A 17,796-nucleotide genomic window follows, 5' to 3' on the forward strand; every position below is an offset into this window, starting at 1 on the left:
TTGTCTAAATAACTCAGTGATACCCCTAGAAAACATATCAGTTTCACCTTGAACTGTGTACTTGAAAACTTGCCAAAATGCTCATCTCTAGCCGCTTTATCCTGTCCTACAGGGTCGCAGGCAAGCTGGAGCCTATCCCAGCTGACTACAGGCGAAAGGCGGGGTACACCCTGGACAAGTCGCCAGGTCGGGGTCCATCTGGACCCCGCACCTATATGTTTGTTTGCCATTTTAAAAATATGTGACATACTGCCTCACCGTTTTATGAATTTGTCGGAATTTATGTCTTAATTAAAACACTAAAGCACCGGAAGATCAGCTTTTTGCATTGTGAAGGTATAATTAATTTGTTACTGGGGTCCAACCGGACCCCAGAGTAAAGTTTATCTGTCTTTCATTTTATAATTGAATAGCACACTGAAAGTTAACTTCTTTTATTTCTTTTATGTTCCATAATGAAACTACCAAGGCATTCCTTCTTGGGGTCCGTGTGGACCCCACTGCTGCAATAAGCACAGGCTGCAAAACAAAAGCCCTAAATTATTTTACAATTACTTTTTTGTTTTAAATTCTGTAAGAAAAGACCTAAGTTGTAATCCAGAATGTTTTATAGCTGCATGAGCTGCAAAAATCATGTATATAATGCCAATTTTTTTTGTGGCGCTATAATTTGCTACATGTATGCTAGTTATTGCAATATTATTGCAATGTTATTGCATTTATAATACATCATTGATATTCAGCCATAGTGGATTTTGTTCTTCAATAAAGTTATGTCTGTTTGCTGCATTGAATTGGTTCTTACTGCATTGATTTCAAGGTATTCCCTCCTGGGGTCCATACGGACCCCGCCTGGTAGTTTGTGTATGTAAAATTGGCTGGAAGGATGAAGGTTAAGTGTGTTCTTTATGCCTTGGGCCCTTTAGTGTATTGCTGTTAGTAATACAAGATGTTCTGAACAAAACTTATCTGGTGATTTTGTCTTTATAAGCTTTAATTTTAAAGAAAAGTATTGGGGTCCAAACGGACCCCACATGGTAAGATTAAGGTGTAAAATAGCATGGTAGGATGAGGGTTAAACCTACAGTCAATTTAGAGTCACCAGTTAACCTAACCTGCATGTCTTTGGGGGAAACCGGAGGAAACCCACACGGACAACATGCAAACTCCGCACAGAAAGGCCCTCGCCGGCCACGGGGCTCGAACCCGGACCTTCTTGCTGTGAGGCGACAGCGCTAACCACTACACCACCGTGCCGCCTTGCCAAAATGCTGCAAAATTTTAAGGCAAAAGGAATGCCTGGCCCTGTAAAAAACATAAATTCTCTGTAGAGTTCGTGATAGATTTCCGATTCCATTCCAGTTAGTATTCTCCTCTCCGTGCCTTCTACAAATGAAGCTTTCTGTAAGCCATTTTCCATCTTTAGATCTCTGTTCAGAGTGAAGAGTACAGCTGTTTATGTGTAGAGGAGTAAACACAGCCCCCATGTCAACTGCGCTCCACTTCACAACGTTTACAACCCCTTTAAGGCACAGCACGAGGCGGGCTACTGTCCATTTTTTTGGACCTAGCTGCATTAGGTTATTTATGTTTTCTGTCGCTTAAGCCGCTTTTGCATTTTGCAGATTTACTGCGTGGCCGTAAACAAGCCACGACAACTAAAATCCGCTCGATAAACTCCTGCTAAAATGACGGCAAACACCGTGGCTTTATTGGCCACTAAATTCCAAGGGGAGTCCGTGCAAAACTGCGAGAAGAGGCTGTGCAGGATTATGTGAGAGATCTACAAACACACCTGCAGAAGGACGCATCTCGGCTTGCACACACACACACACACACGCACAAATGAGTGTGTGCATAGATATGATTATAATGCAATTGCACTGCATACTCAGTGGAAATGTTCAGCATCTGCTTGCTCAGCTCCGAGTATAAAAAATAATATGCAAAGAAAAGGCCTGATGTGTTGTGAATTTTAGAGGCCATTTTCGACCACACTGATGGACTGGAGTTTCGCTGAAACAAAATTACCGAATCATAATTGGTGGTTCAGAGCTGTTTGTACTTCTTCATTCATAAAACAGACACTAATTCTGTATAATTTGATTCTAATTTTAATTTTATTCTTCATCACTTCTGGGAAGACGTACTAATCTTATATTCATACAATTTAATGCTCTCTAGAACCTCTACATATGGCCCGCCCCAGCCCTGGAGGCGTGTCTTGGTCGAACAGCAGCTTCTCATTAACAATAAACATGGTGAGTCTGGCGTTGGCTCTGTCTTCTTCGTCTACTCTTCCCTTTCCTTAATGTTTCAAGGGGTTCTCAACATTTTTGACTGTTAGCCCCAACTATTCATACTTGTAATAAGTCGAGGCCAGTTAAAAAAGATCCCCAATTATTTTGGCTCCTCTATTCTATTAGAATCTAATAATCTATTGTAATAAGTGGATTAATGGGATGCGACATCACTCCCTGTTCCAGATAGGAGCCCAGGAATTAAATAAATGTAATAAAAACAAACTGTTTAACTGTAGGGATTGTATTTAAAACTGTACGGATGTGCCAGAAGCCAAACCCATGCATGCAGATCATTCCCAGTCAAAAGGGATTAATGATCCAAAAGTGGAGTCTGGGAGATTAACACAAGAACTTATTGCCATGTTTGTGTCCAGCAAACAAGCAAGTTATTAAAACCAAGACATGGATATAAAAACCATTCAATGGGATTAGATCCTTACACGCTAACAAAAGGATTTTTCCAAATGATTTGGAAAATGATCCATCTCTTGAGTTCCCCGAGATCTCAAACTACCTGGTGCTGCAGACATCGTTCTACACAGACACACAGATGAAAACCTGGAAGAGCATGGACGAGAACAACTTATTATTTTATATGTGGCTGGGTTAAAGATCTGGGGATCAGGACACTACAAGATAAACCCTGGATTGTTTTTGCCCCGGTAAGGAGGAATTTCTGGGCCTTTTTTTTTTTAAACATGTCTTTGCAATGATTGCTAGGATGCTACAAGTTTTAGTATCAGGTGTAAACAAACCACAGCGGCTCGATTCTCAGTCCTCCGTGCTCTTTTCTTCCAGGTAAATTATTCACAAAGATCCACAGAAACGGTGGCACGGTGGTGTAGTGGTTAGCGCTGTTGCCTCACAGCAAGAAGGTCCGGGTTCAAGCCCCATGGCCGGCGAGGGCCTTTCTGTGCGGAGTTTGCATGTTGTCCGCGTGGGTTTCCTCTGGGTGCTCTGGTTTCCCCCAAAGACATGCAGGTTAGGTTAACTGGTGACTCTAAGGCCCTGTCCACACGGCAACGGATTCAGGTGACTCCGATACAGTTGCTTATCGTTTAGGCCTGGCGTCCACATGGCACCGGCATTTTGGGTGCCCAAAACGCAGTCTTTTTGAGAACGGGTTCCAGAGTGGAAAGATCTGGCAACGTTGCCGTTGTGAAGTCGTCTGGATGAGTAGAACGGATTTGTTTACGATGACGTCACAACCACATGACTGTGAGTGCTTCACGCCGGGTAGAAGTGTAACGAACTCGATGCAAGTTGTCAACAAATCCTATAACTTGGTTCATGAAACGCACTTACAAAATATTTTCACTGTGAATATTTATTGTGTAATGGTGCAAAGTGAGAGAGAGAGAGAGAGAGAGAGAGAGAGACTCTGCCCTTAGGGCAGAGTCAATCCCGCCAGCAAAAATAGGAAAAAAAAGGAGCGATCTCACCTCTTCAGATATTGGTTTAAGTCCGACAACACATTCCTCAAAAAGGGCGTAGAAGAGCAAATTAATCCATCAACGTGTAGCATTCAATTTATTCCGGACCATTAAAGACGCCGCCTTCCGCGTAGAATCATACGTCATCCTCGCCGCCATATTGGATAGGTCAAAGCGGAGAATAAAGATTCATGTGCTGCGTTTAACTGTACCAACAGGTTTACCGTCCAAACGAGATCACATGGGATTACTTTCACAGGTGAGAAACAACAAATTAATCCATCAACGTGTAGCATTCGATTTATTCTGGACCATTAAAGACGCCGCCTTCCGCGTAGAATCATACGTCATCCTCGCCGCCATATTGGATAGGTCAAAGCGGAGAATAAAGATTAGCTGCGTTTAACTGTACCAACAGGTTTGCTGTCCAAACGAGATCACATGGGATTACCTTTCACAGGTGAGACTGGAAAAATACTTTTCATTGTATTTGGTCATTATAATGTAATTTTACGAACAGATTTTCCTGACTTTGTGGCTAATATGAAGTCTCGCGCATAATAGTTTATGCGCATGCGTCCTTACTTCTATTGTTCTGGTGTCTCCGAAGGGACCGTCTTACAGCGCCCCTAGAGGTGTGGCATGTGTATTGCATCATTTTCAGCAAGCGTTGTGTTGCCATATGGACCTGATATTTTACTGATCGTTGCCCATTTGGACGCGATATATTTTTAAATAACATCTCGTTGCCGTTGTCGTGTGGATGTAGCCTAAATTAACCGTAGGTGTGAATGGTTGTCTGTGTCTATGTGTCAGCCCTGTGATGACCTGGCGACTTGTCCAGGGTGTACCCCGCCTTTCGCCCGTAGTCAGCTGGGATAGGCTCCAGCTTGCCTGCGACCCTGTAGAAGGATAAAGCGGCTAGAGATAATGAGATGAGATGAGATGAGATTTTCCTGACTTTGTGGCTAATATGAAGTCTCGCGCATAATAGTTTATGCGCATGCGTCCTTACTTCTATTGTTCTGGTGTCTCCGAAGGGACCGTCTTACAGCGCCCCTAGAGGTGTGGCATGTGTATTGCATCATTTTCAGCAAGCGTTGCGTTGCCATATGGACCTGATATTTTACTGATCGTTGCCCATTTGGACGCGATATATTTTTAAATAACATCTCGTTGCCGTTGTCATGTGGATGTAGCCTAAATTAACCATAGGTGTGAATGGTTGTCTGTGTCTATGTGTCAGCCCTGTGATGACCTGGCGACTTGTCCAGGGTGTACCCCGCCTTTCACCCGTAGTTAGCTGGGATAGGCTCCAGCTTGCCTGCGACCCTGTAGAACAGGATAAGCGGCTACAGATAATGAGATGAGATGAGATCCACAGAAACACCTTTAAAGACCTGGGGATTACGTATATTTTATGTATGTGTTAGTTTACAAGACAGCGACCGATCAAACAGTAAACAAAAACACATCTGAGGACTTAAGCGTCTCCTGAACTTCAAAGCATCACGAAATATGGCGAGAAACGTGATTTGCGAATCTAAACGAAAAACCAGAGGAATTTACAAAGCGAACACTGCAAACTTGAGCGATCCATCGTAGCGAAAGGTTCAAGAGCCACCTTTCTCATCGTGGGTTTTTTTGTAAAATCCTTTGCTCTTTCAGCCTTTATGACTTCATGCAGAACCCGAAAGAAACTTTTATCAGTTTCACAGTTTGTTCGATTCGAACAGCGCAAAACAAACAACGCAAGCGTAGGGCATTTTAACAACTAGCGAGGCGCCCCAGTGATAGTAACGCTTTGTGAACAGTGAGCTCAGCTGACCACCACTTCATGTCTCACATATCTAATGAGGCGGATGTGACGTCAGATCGGATTCAACCCAGCAATTGTACCCAACTGAAAATTAGCTTCAACTTGAAAAACGTCCCATTAGATGGCACTTCACAGCCAAGTGATTGAGAAACACTGCTTTCGAAGATGGTGGAGTTTGTGTGAGTTGGTGGAAGCGTGCCAAAAGATCTCAACATCAGCATCCTGCTGTCCTGGTTAAAGGGGACAGGAGTGAGTGAGGAATCCTCTGAATGCTCTTGTTTAAGTCTTCACCACCACCGTTGTTTAGATTGGGAAAGGGCGTGGCATGGCGTGGCGTATCTCAAACGCAATTGGCTATTCTATAAATCACTTCAACACACCATTACTCTGTCAGCACACAATCAAATCTCAGCTCTCAAGCCATTTCATAGAGACTTTAACTGATGGACATCGTAAAGCAAAACGATGCTTATGAAAAGTTTTATTGGCACGACAGAAGAAATCAAAGTGCTTTCCTGATGAACTCTGAATGCAGAACAATCCCAGTGCCAGCCATGAAGATTGTTCCACTTCTTCGTGAAAATAAAGTGAGAGAAATGTGTTCCAAACATTGCCTCTTTTTCAGTCTTTGATGCCAATGCTTGTTTTCTAAAAAAAAAAAATCTGGAATGAGAGGTGTGATTAAGGTTATTAGTAAAGATCTCAGATCTTTAGATGTTCCACCAGATCTGAGAACTTCCTCTCCATCTTGCAAACACCGAGAAGCTTGATTCACTTCTTGGAAAGCTTTTAATTTCTTTAATTAATGGCACCGCTTGCTTCCCAACCCATCTTCTCTGCCTGGTTTGCGCCATACTCGTTATAATACATTATCATTTCTATATTGTTCTTCATTATTTATATACAGATAAATATTTATATCTTAAATATTTCTTATTTATCTTTATCTTCATTATTTATCTGCACAATATTTATCTACGGAGTCTCCAGCGTCAGCACTTAAAAGTCTTGTCACTTCTTAGTTAAATGAAAAGCTGCATTATTTTATTATTAACTACAAAGGAGAAAAAGAGAGGCTGGGGAGGAAATGACGATGTGGGTGTGACGAGGTTTACTAAAGCTAGTCAACTGACTGTCTCTGATAGAGTAATGTTAGAGTTAATCTCTGCTTTCCGTCTCTCATTTCTTCTGATGGAGTTCAGGGACCATAAAGGGCAACAGTGATAAATCACGCCATATGGTGAGGTGTTTAAAAGTGACTCATCACCACGGTTCGACGAAACGGCATTCATACAAATCAGTGTTCACAGGAATCTTTCCTGTGCAGAGCTCTTAAAGAATCAATATTTACACATGCAGTTGCATGCACAGCTGTCCTTCCATATGTAATAAACCTACAGGTCTACTCACACACACACACACGCACACGGTGGGCAGTGCTGCTAAACAGATGGACAGGTAAATCATGGATATCTGGTGCTTTAAGGTGAGATGCGCATGGCCTCCTGCTGCAGCGTCACTCCGAACAGGAATAAAGAGTCGGAGCTTTTCACTCCAACATCCTGCACTTACTTATCATCACCTTACACACTGAATTACACGCTGTCATTAAACCTTAAACACACACACCATTCACTCGTTCACCTTCCTCTACCTCTCACGTGTTTACAGTCACTGAAATACCATCTCACAAGTCACCCTCAAACACTGAAACACACAAACCAATCAGTTACTCAGTCACTCGTTCATATTAATGACCAATAGATAGATAGATAGATAGATAGATAGATAGATAGATAGATAGATATTCAAAAGTAAAGCAATAAATATGTAGACAGAAAGTCAAACAAATAAACAAATCAGTCAAACAAACAAATAAATAAATAGATAAATAATGGTAAATACATAAATATTAGTATCTAATATTATTAGAGATGGAAGAATATTAAGAGACCGCTTCTAATGGTGATAGATAGATAGATAGATAGATAGATAGATAGATAGATAGATAGATAGATAGATAGATAGATAGATAGATAGATAGATAGAAACAGATAGATAGATAGATAGATAGATAGATAGATAGATAGATAGATAGATAGATAGATAGATAGATAGATAGATAGATATTCAAAAGTAAAGCAATATGTAGACAGAAAGTCAAACAAACAAACAAATGAGATAAATAAATAAATATGATAGATAGATATTCAAAAGTAAAGCAATAAATATGTAGACAGAAAGTCAAACAAATAAACAAATCAGTCAAACAAACACATAAATAAATAGATAAATATTGGTAAATACATAAATATTAGTATCTAATATTAGAGAGAGAGATGGAAGAATATTAAGAGACCGCTTCTAATGGTGATAGATAGATAGATAAATAGATAGATAGATAGATAGATAGATAGATAGATAGATAGATAGATAGATAGATAGATAGATAGATAGATAGATAGATAGATAGATAGATATTCAAAAGTAAAGCAATATGTAGACAAAGTCAAACAAACAAACAAATGAGATAAATAAATAAAAATAAATAAATATGATAGATGGAGATTCAGAAGTAAAGCAATAAATATGTAGACCGAAAAGTCAATCAATCAAACAAACAAACAAATAAATAAATATTAATATCTAATATTATTAGAGAGAGATGGAAGAATATTAAGAGACCACTTCTAATGGTGATAGATAGATAGATAGATAGATAGATAGATAGATAGATAGATAGATAGATAGATAGATAGAAAAGTAAATCATGAAGTATGTTGACAGAGAGAGTCAAATAAATACATAAACAAGCATTAGGCAGAGACACAAAGAGAGAGAGAAAGAGAGAGAGAGAGTTTGGAAGTGTTTATGTGTTGAACACAGATTAAAGCCTGACTGAATATTTTTCTCAGTCCATAAACAGTTCGAAAATAAACACACCCGTGTGTAATTTATACCCAATCTGCTTTTACAGATAAACACAAACAGAATCTAATTCCAGACCTGTTCTACACTTATAACATCATCATCATCATCTTCATCATCTTCTTCTTCATCATCCCCTCCGTGTCTGTCCAGGTCGATAGAACGGGTCAGAAATCAACAAATTAAGGCTTAAAATAATAAACACACACACACACACACCCCGCTGTCATGCCTGTGTGTGATTATCACCTGTTTGCATGTACAGTCAGGTGAAGTCCACTGTGTCCCTGCTGGGTTATTTTAGAGACACAAACTTTGCCCGTGTCTGAGGGATAAACACGGCACAGGTCACACAGTTTAACATCACTGTCAGTCAGCACATCACTGGGATCACAGCTCGGACAGAACACAGCAGCCAGATGTGCAGTTCAGATACAATCACACAGTGCATTAGATGTCTTACCTTGTTGTCACGGTGAAGTGTGTGTGTGTGTGTGTTAGAGATCAGAGTTCCTCCACACTCCCGCTTCTGGATGGTTTTTGTGTGTCACTGCTCTGCTCCGCTCGTCTCTCTCTCTCTCTCTCTCTCCCCGCCTCTTTCTCTCCTCTGTGTGTGTGTGTGTGTGTGTGTGTGTGTGTGTGTGTGTGTGACGCACTTCACTCAGTCACACCGTCCGCCGCTTCTTCTCTCCACTTACTTCATGTTTGACTGAAGACCACCGGACAAGCAGAAGCGGCTCTGATCTCATCCCCGCAGCGCGCGCCGTTCCCTCTCTCCCTCTCTGTCTCTCTCTCTCCCCCCTCCCTCTCTGTCTCTCTCTCTCCCCCCTCCCTCTCTGTCTCCCTCTCTCTCTCTCTCTCTCTCTCCCCCTCCCTCTCTCTCTCCCCCCTCTCTCTCCCCCCCCCTCTCTCTCTCCCTCTCCCCCTCCCTCTCTCCCCCCTCCCTCTCTGTCTCCCTCTCTCTCCCTCCCTCTCTCTCTCTCCCCCTCCCTCTCTCTCTCCCCCCTCTCTCTCCCCCCTCTCTCTCTCCTCTCCCCCTCCCTCTCTCCCCCTCCCTCTCTCTCCCTCTCTCTCTCCCCCTCTCTCTCTGTCCTCTCTCCCTCCCTCTCTCCCCCTCCCTCTCTCTCCCCCTCCCTCTCTCTCTCCCTCTCTCTCCCCTCTCTCTCTCCCTCCCCCTCCTCTCTCTCCCTCCCTCTCTCTCCCCTCCCTCTCTCTCTCTCCCTCTCTCTCCTCTCTCTCTCTCTGTCTCTCTCTCTCCCTCCCTCTCTCCCCCTCCCTCTCTCTCCCCCTCCCTCTCTCTCCCTCCCTCTCTCTCTCTCCCTCTCTCTCCTCTCTCTCTCTCTGTCTCTCTCTCTCCCTCCCTCTCTCCCCCTCCCTCTCTCTCCCTTCCTCTCTCTCCCCTCCCTCTCTCTCCCCTCTCTCTCCCCCTCTCTCTCTCTCCCTTCCTCTCTCTCCCCTCCCTCTCTCTCTCCCCTCTCTCTCCCCCTCTCTCTCTCTCCCCCTCCCTCTCTCTCCCTTCCTCTCTCTCCCCTCTCTCTCTCTGTCTCTCTCTCTCCTCCCCCTCCCTCTCTCTCCCCTCCCTCTCTCTCTCTCCCCCTCTCCCCTCCCTCTCCCCCTCTCTCTCTCTCCCCCTCCCTCTCTCTCCCTTCCTCTCTCTCCCCCTCCCTCTCTCTCTCCCCCCTCCCTCCCCTCCCCTCTCTCTCTCCCCCCTCCCTCTCTCTCTCCCCCCTCCCTCTCTCTCCTTCTCTCCCCCTCTCCCCTCCCTCTCCCCCTCTCTCTCTCCTCCCTCTCCCTCTCTCTCCCCCTCCCCCCCCCCCCCCCCCCCCGAGCAGCGCACAGCTCCGGCGAGTGGCGGTCAGGTTGAAGGCGGACAGCGGAGCCCGCACTGCGCATGTGTGAACACAGGGTGCATTATGTTTATATATATATATAGGTACTTTAGAAATGAATGAATCAGTATCAGTTCTTTCATCGATCTCTTTTTTTATTCTCCCCTCACCTCTATATGAGTGAAGTCATTTTCTCTGTTGTGCTTCGATGTTGTTTATACGTTTATATTTTATCGTTATTTTTATGTATAAATATAAATATCATGAACATTACATTTACTTCACCCGCCTCAGTCAACGACATCCATTTTATAGCTTCATGATGAAAAACATCATTCTCTGATCATCTGGCACTGAAAACCTCACATGGTTAAAAAAAAGAAAAACCTCAAATAGTTTGTTTTATTTATTTGTTGCATGTTTGTTTTTGTATGTTTTGTTTGTTTGCTTTCTTTAATTTGTTTGTTTATTTCTGTTTTCTTGCTTGTTTTTGTCTGTGTTGTTTTCTTGTTTGTTTGGTTTTGTCCGTGTATTGTTTGTTTGTTTGTTTGTGTTTGTTTTTTGTTTCACTCAACACCATCACAGAAATACAGTATAGAACATTTCCGAGCTACATTCTATCTATCTATCTATCTATCTATCTATCTATCTATCTATCTATCTATCTATCTATCTATCTATCTATCTATCTATCTATGTCTGTCTCTATCTGTCTATCTATCTGTTTGTCTGTTTCTATCTATCTATCTATCTATCTATCTATCTATCTATCTATCTATCTATCTATCTATCTATCTATGTCTGTCTCTATCTGTCTATCTATCTGTTTGTCTGTTTCTATCTATCTATCTATCTATCTATCTATCTATCTATCTATCTATCTATCTATCTATCTATCTATCTATCTATCTATGTCCATTTGTGCCTGTCTGTCTATTTGTCTGTCTGTCTATCGATCTATCTCTTTAGGGAGCCTAATATCATATGTATGAGAGAACAACAGTATTGTTGTTGTTGTTGTTGATGATGATGATTTATTGAAGCACCCTTTATTGAATTACAGACCAGCGAAGCAGAAGCAGGGTTTAAACTGATGCCGTGCAGGCGGAGGAGCTCTGCTTCTTTCCTGGAGGTCAGCAACGTCAGAACCATGTCATGTTCTCGCTTTTAATATGCCTGTTTGGGAATCAAGCTCACCTTCTCATCTATTCTTCTGACCTTCTGGTTCTTTTCTGGCAGTGCTACAGTAAAGCCTCCAAGGTTCTTATTTCCAATATGAAGACATTTTCACGGGAAAAAAAATCACACACTCGCATGCTGATATTATCAGTTTTAGCAAAATCAGTGTGCAATGTTTGAAACCACACCAGCTGTGTTAGAGGTGGAGAAGCGTAAACTTTCAAAATACACTGAAATCACACAATCGCACTTTCTGTACGCTGTGTACTTATAATTATTATTAATATGGTAATTAGCTCAACAGCTCAGTGATTCTGTGGGAAGGCATGGGTAACTTATTAGAAGTGCCAGAAGCACCGATTATAGTACAAATAACTAGTGTGAAGTTTTGCATGTTCCTCGAATGTTCCTCCATTAACCTCTTTCCACCAACATGAACTAGGTGATAGTTCTGGGCTGGTGCTATTGATGATTCAGAATTGGTTTAACTTGCTAACCATCCAAGAACCGGTTTGCTTTTCCTAAAGCTAGAGAGCCACCACAGAGCCACGTCATGACATCACTGTATCCACCTGTATACGTCTCTGCTTTCCCAGCAATGCTAGCACCAAGAACAACAACAACAACAACAACAATAGTGGACTACTGGATTTGTCAGACTGGATGCTACGCTAGCTCTGTATTTATTTATTTATTTATTTATTTACAAATGGCAATCTCAAGTTTTAACTGACCTTATCTTTGCTCATGATAATTCTGCCCCCAAACTATAACATACCCCTCCTAGAACTGCCACCTTATTGTGGTGGAGGGGTTTGTGTGCTTGAATGATCCTAGGAGCTATGTTGTTGGGGGCATTATGCCCCTGTTAGGGTTTCCCAAGGCAGACAGGTCCTAGGTGACAGGCCAGACTAAGAGCAGTTCACCAAAAACCCCTATGGAGAAAAAATCCAGGACCGTGACGTCGCCCGGTATGATGCAGCTGGGGCCCCACCCTGGAGCCAGGCCCGGGGTTGGGGCTCGTATGCGAGTGCTTGGTGGCCGGGCCTTTGCCATGGGGCCCGGCCGGGCTCAGCCCGAAGAGGTGACGTGGGCCTGACCTCCTGTGGGTTCACCACCCACAGAGGTAGCAGTAGGGGTTTGGTGCAATGTGGATTGGGTGGCAGTTGAAGGCAGGGGCCTCGACGACCTGATCCCCGGACACAGCGGCTGGCTGTTGGGACATGGAATGTCACTTCGCTGGGGGGGAAAGAGCCTGAGCTTGTGCGGGAGGTTGAGAGGTACTGGCTAGAGATAGTCGGGCTCACCTCCACGCACAGCTTGGGCTCTGGAACCCAGCTCCTCGAGAGGGGCTGGACTTTCCACTTCTCTGGAGTCGCCCGTGGTGAGCGGCGGTGGGCTGGTGTGGGCTTGCTTGTAGCTCCCCAGCTCAGCCGCCATGTGTTGGAGTTTACCCCAGTGAACGAGAGGGTCACCTCTCTGCGCCTTCGGATTGGGGAGAGGGCTCTTGCTGTTGTTTGTGCCTATGGGCCAAATAGCAGTATAGAGTATCCGGCCTTCTTGGAGTCCCTGGGAGAGGTACTGAGGGGTGCTCAGACTGGGGACTCCATTGTGCTACTGGGGGACTTCAATGCTCACGTGGGCGACGACAGTGACACCTGGAGGGGCGTGGTTGGGAGGAATGGCCTCCCCGATCTGAACCCGAGTGGTGTTTTGTTATTGGACTTCTGTGCTAGTCATGGTTTGTCCATAACAAACACCATGTTCGAGCATAGGGGTGTCCATAAGTGCACGTGGCACCAGGACACCTTAGGTCAGAGGTCGATGATCGACTTTGTAGTCGTTTCATCTGATCTCCGGCCCTATGTCTTGGACACTCGGGTGAAGAGAGGGGCTGAGCTGTCAACTGATCACCACCTGGTGGTGAGTTGGATCCGCTGGCGGAGGAGGAAGCTGGACAGACCTGGCAGGCCCAAACGTATGGTGAGGGTTTGCTGGGAACGTCTGGCCGAGCACTCTGTTGGGGAGGTCTTTAACTCCCACCTCCGGGAGAGCTTTTCCCAGCTTCCGAGGGAGGCGGGGGACATTGAGTCTGAGTGGACCATGTTCTCTACCTCCATTGTGGATGCAGCTGTTCGGAGCTGTGGCCGCAAGGTCTCCGGTGCCTGTCGTGGCGGCAATCCCCGAACCCGGTGGTGGACACCGGAAGTAAGGGATGCCGTCAAGCTGAAGAAGGAGTCCTATCGGGCCATGTTGACCTCCGGGACTCCTGAGGCAGCCGACGGGTATCGGCAGGCCAGGCATGCTGCAGCTCGGGCAGTTGCGGAGGCAAAAACTCGGAACTGGGAGGAGTTCGGGGAGGCCATGGAGAAGGACTATCGGTCGGCCTTGAAGAAATTCTGGCAAATCGTCCAGCGCCTCAGGAGGGGGAAGCAGTACTCTGCCAACACTGTTTACAGTGCGGGTGGGGAGCTGTTGACCTCAACTGGGGACATTGTCGGGCGGTGGAAGGAATACTTTGAGGATCTCCTCAATCCCACTGTCATGTCTTCCACTGAGGAGACTGAGGCTGATGACTCAGAGGTGGACTCGTCCATTACCCAAGCCGAAGTCACTGAGGTGGTTTGCAAGCTCCTCGGTGGCAAGGCACCGGGGGTGGATGAGACCCGCCCTGAGTATCTCAAGTCTCTGGATGTTGTGGGGCTGTCTTGGTTGACATGCCTCTGCAACATTGCATGGCGGTCGGGGACAGTGCCTCTGGAGTGGCAGACTGGGGTGGTGGTCCCTCTTTTTAAGAAAGGGGACCGGAGAGTGTGCTCCAATTACAGGGGAATCACACTTCTCAGCCTCCCAGGGAAAGTTTACTCCAGGGTACTGGAGAGGAGAATTCGACCAATAGTCGAACCTCGGATCCAGGAGGAACAATGCGGTTTTCATCCTGGTCGCGGAACACTGGACCAGCTCTATACCCTTCATAGGGTGCTCGAGGGTTCATGGAAGTTTGCCCAACCAGTCCACATGTGCTTTGTGGATCTGGAGAAGGCATTCGACCGTGTCCCCTGTGGTATTCTGTGGGGGGTGCTTCGGGAGTATGGGGTTCGGGGCTCTTTGCTAAGGGCTGTCCGGTCCCTGTACGAACGGAGCAGGAGTCTGGTTCGCATTGCCGGCAGTAAGTCAGGCCTGTTCCCAGTGCATGTTGGACTCCGGCAGGGCTGCCCTTTGTCACCGGTTCTATTCATAATTTTTATGGACAGAATTTCTAGGCGCAGCCAGGGGCCAGAAGGAATCCTGTTTGGGAACCACAGGATTTCATCTCTGCTTTTTGCGGATGATGTTGTCCTGTTGGCTTCTTCAAACCAGGACCTTCCGCATGCACTGGGGCAGTTTGCAGTCAAGTGTGAAGCGGCTGGGATAAGAATCAGCACCTCCAAGTCCGAGGCCATGGTTCTCGACCGGAAAAGGGTGGCTTGCCCTCTCCAGGTTGGTGGAGAAGTCCTGCCTCAAGTGGAAGAGTTTAAGTATCTCGGGATCTTGTTCACGAGTGAGGGAAGGATGGAGCGTGAGATCGACAGGCGGATCGGTGCAGCCTCCGCAGTGATGCGGTCGCTTTACCGGTCTGTCGTGGTGAAGAAGGAGCTGAGCCAAAAGGCGAAGCTCTCAATTTACCGGTTGATCTACGTTCCAACTCTCACCTATGGTCCTGAGCTTTGGGTAATGACAGAAAGAACAAGATCGCGGATACAAGCGGCTGAAATGAGTTTCCTTCGCAGGGTGGCTGGGCACTCCCTTAGAGATAGGGTGAGAAGCACAGTCACTCGGGAGGAGCTCGGAGTAGAGCCGCTGCTCCTCCACATCGAGAGGAACCAGCTGAGGTGGCTCGGGCATCTTTTTCGGATGCCTCCTGGACGCCTCCCTGGGGAGGTGTTCCAGGCATGTCCCCCCGGGAGGAGGCCCCGGGGAAGACCCAGGACACGCTGGAGGGACTATGTCTCTCGGCTGGCCTGGGAACGCCTCGGTGTTCTTCCTGAGGAGCTGGCCGAGGTGTCTGGGGAAAGGGAAGTTTGGGCTTCCATGCTTAGACTGCTGCCTCCGCAGCAGTCCCGGTCCCGGATAAGCGGAAGAAGACGAGACGAGAAACTATAACATTCGTAGTTCTTGGATCGAGACCACCTGGCATTAACATGCATCCTGGGTGATCCAATCAGGTCCGATCCTGGGTGATTCGACACATAGCATCACATCCTATTTGTAGTGTCAACATCAAAGCATCCTGATGTGTCCCAGAGAGCAACGAATGACCAGACAATTGACTGCATCATTTCCTAGCAGGAAAACGCAGGTTTGGAGATGCTATAATCTGAGATGCTATAACAGTAGAGACAAAAGCAGTTGCTTTTTATAGCTTCATTTGTCATCTCATGTTTCATTCATTTATAAGTTTTGTTCGCAGACAACACAATTAAAACATTTGAAGCAGCCCATAAAGATACAAGAGAGGATTCGCAGGACATTTCTGCCTGAATATAAATGATGGCGGTTGATGTAGTAAATGTCCATTCATGATGGCCTTTCTGCAGCAGAAACGATGGATGAAATCCGATCACAAGTGGCCATTGCAGACACATTCGTTATGCCAGGCGTGAAAGGATATGCATCACAGCTGTCCAATGCGATCCGATCACCCAAGACACATGTTAATGGACATCAAGTCTGATCTCAAGACAGTTTCCATTTGGACTTGGACTTACCTTGGAATTACTTGGTCTTGTTTGAGTCTTGCTAAATATGTCTGTGGTATCGACTGAGAGTTTATAAAACCATTGTTTGTGTTGTGTTTTCATTTTGTGCAAACTCAACTTCTACTACTTCTACTGACATCTTCTCCCACTTCTATGTGGGGTCAATGGATTTGACAAGTCTCTTCCATACTGCACGATTGCTCACTTCTTGTCCAGACAGGCCTTTCTCTCTTGGGTCCATTCTAATACTTTCTAACCATCTTTATTTCAGTTTTCCTCATTTTCTTTTTCCTTCCACTTCCATGTCCATCACTCTTCGACCAACATATTCCTCCTTTCTCCTCATCACATGACCATACCACTGCAACCTCCTTTCCTGTACTTTTTCTGATATGTTCCCCACTTTCATTATCCCTCTAATTCTTTTGTTTCTAATCCTGTCCCTCCTCATCACTCCACACATCCACCTCAGCATCCGCATTTCCGTGGTATCCAGCTTCTTCTCGTGAACCTTCTTCACAGGCCATGTTTCAACTGAATACAGCATTGCTGGTTTTGTGCAAAGTTTGACAAGAAGTAATTCCTTTCTCGGGCTAATCACTGGATTGGTGCAATGTCTGAATGAATCCAGCTAGTTGAAGTAAAGACATTGGCTCAGAAATAATTTGATGGTTTTTCATCTCATTCATGACTCAATCTTGCTTGCATTTGGAGTCAACCCCATTAAGACTCTATCTTGACCTGATCTTGGCGAGTCCTGGTCTTGGACTGGATAATGGTGGTTGTGTCTTGACTACAGCCCCATTTGGACCCCACTGTATCACTGTAAGTATTCTATCCATGTTCACTGGATATGAGCAATCGTATGCTCTGATTGGCTACTCTACTACTAGGCTATCAGCTCATATACCATGAGTAGAGAAAAACAGAATGGTGAAGCATGTTGCTGAACCAACCGAGGACGAAATAAAAACTCTACTCGAAAACAACCCCCCCTCAAAATACAAAAAAGCAACAAAACATGGAATAAAAGTATTTGATGGTAAGAACGTATATTTTTTATTTTTCAAGAATTATTATCGCATTTTTCACAAATTGCTACCATCATTTTGCCAGTTTGTTTACATTCTAAGCGGAAACAATTTTGTTGGATGTTTTGTATAAAGTTTGTATTTATTGAATTTGCAAAAAATAAAAATGCTCAGTTTCTCAAAATCCAGTGAATGTGGATAGATTAAAACAGTTATTCCACTCAGTCTTGTCGTACATGGATTATAGACAACTCGGTGCTACGCGTCTCGTCGGCTATCAGCTCATGTACGACTCAATTTTGTGGAATAATTGTTAGATATATAGATTTATCAAAAAACAACCCATTCACAGATCCAATCAATTTAAACTATGATAAATATGATGTACAGTTCTGTGTAAAAGTCTCAGGCACATGTAAAGAAATGCTGCCGACCAAAAATGGCTTCAAAAATAATGAAATGTTTCAACATTAAAAAAAATACTATAAACAGTAATCAGTAAGCCATCATAAATGAAACAAAGTCAATATTTAGT

Source organism: Neoarius graeffei, chromosome 17, assembly GCF_027579695.1.
Source record: "Neoarius graeffei isolate fNeoGra1 chromosome 17, fNeoGra1.pri, whole genome shotgun sequence".
NCBI lineage: Eukaryota > Metazoa > Chordata > Actinopteri > Siluriformes > Ariidae > Neoarius > Neoarius graeffei.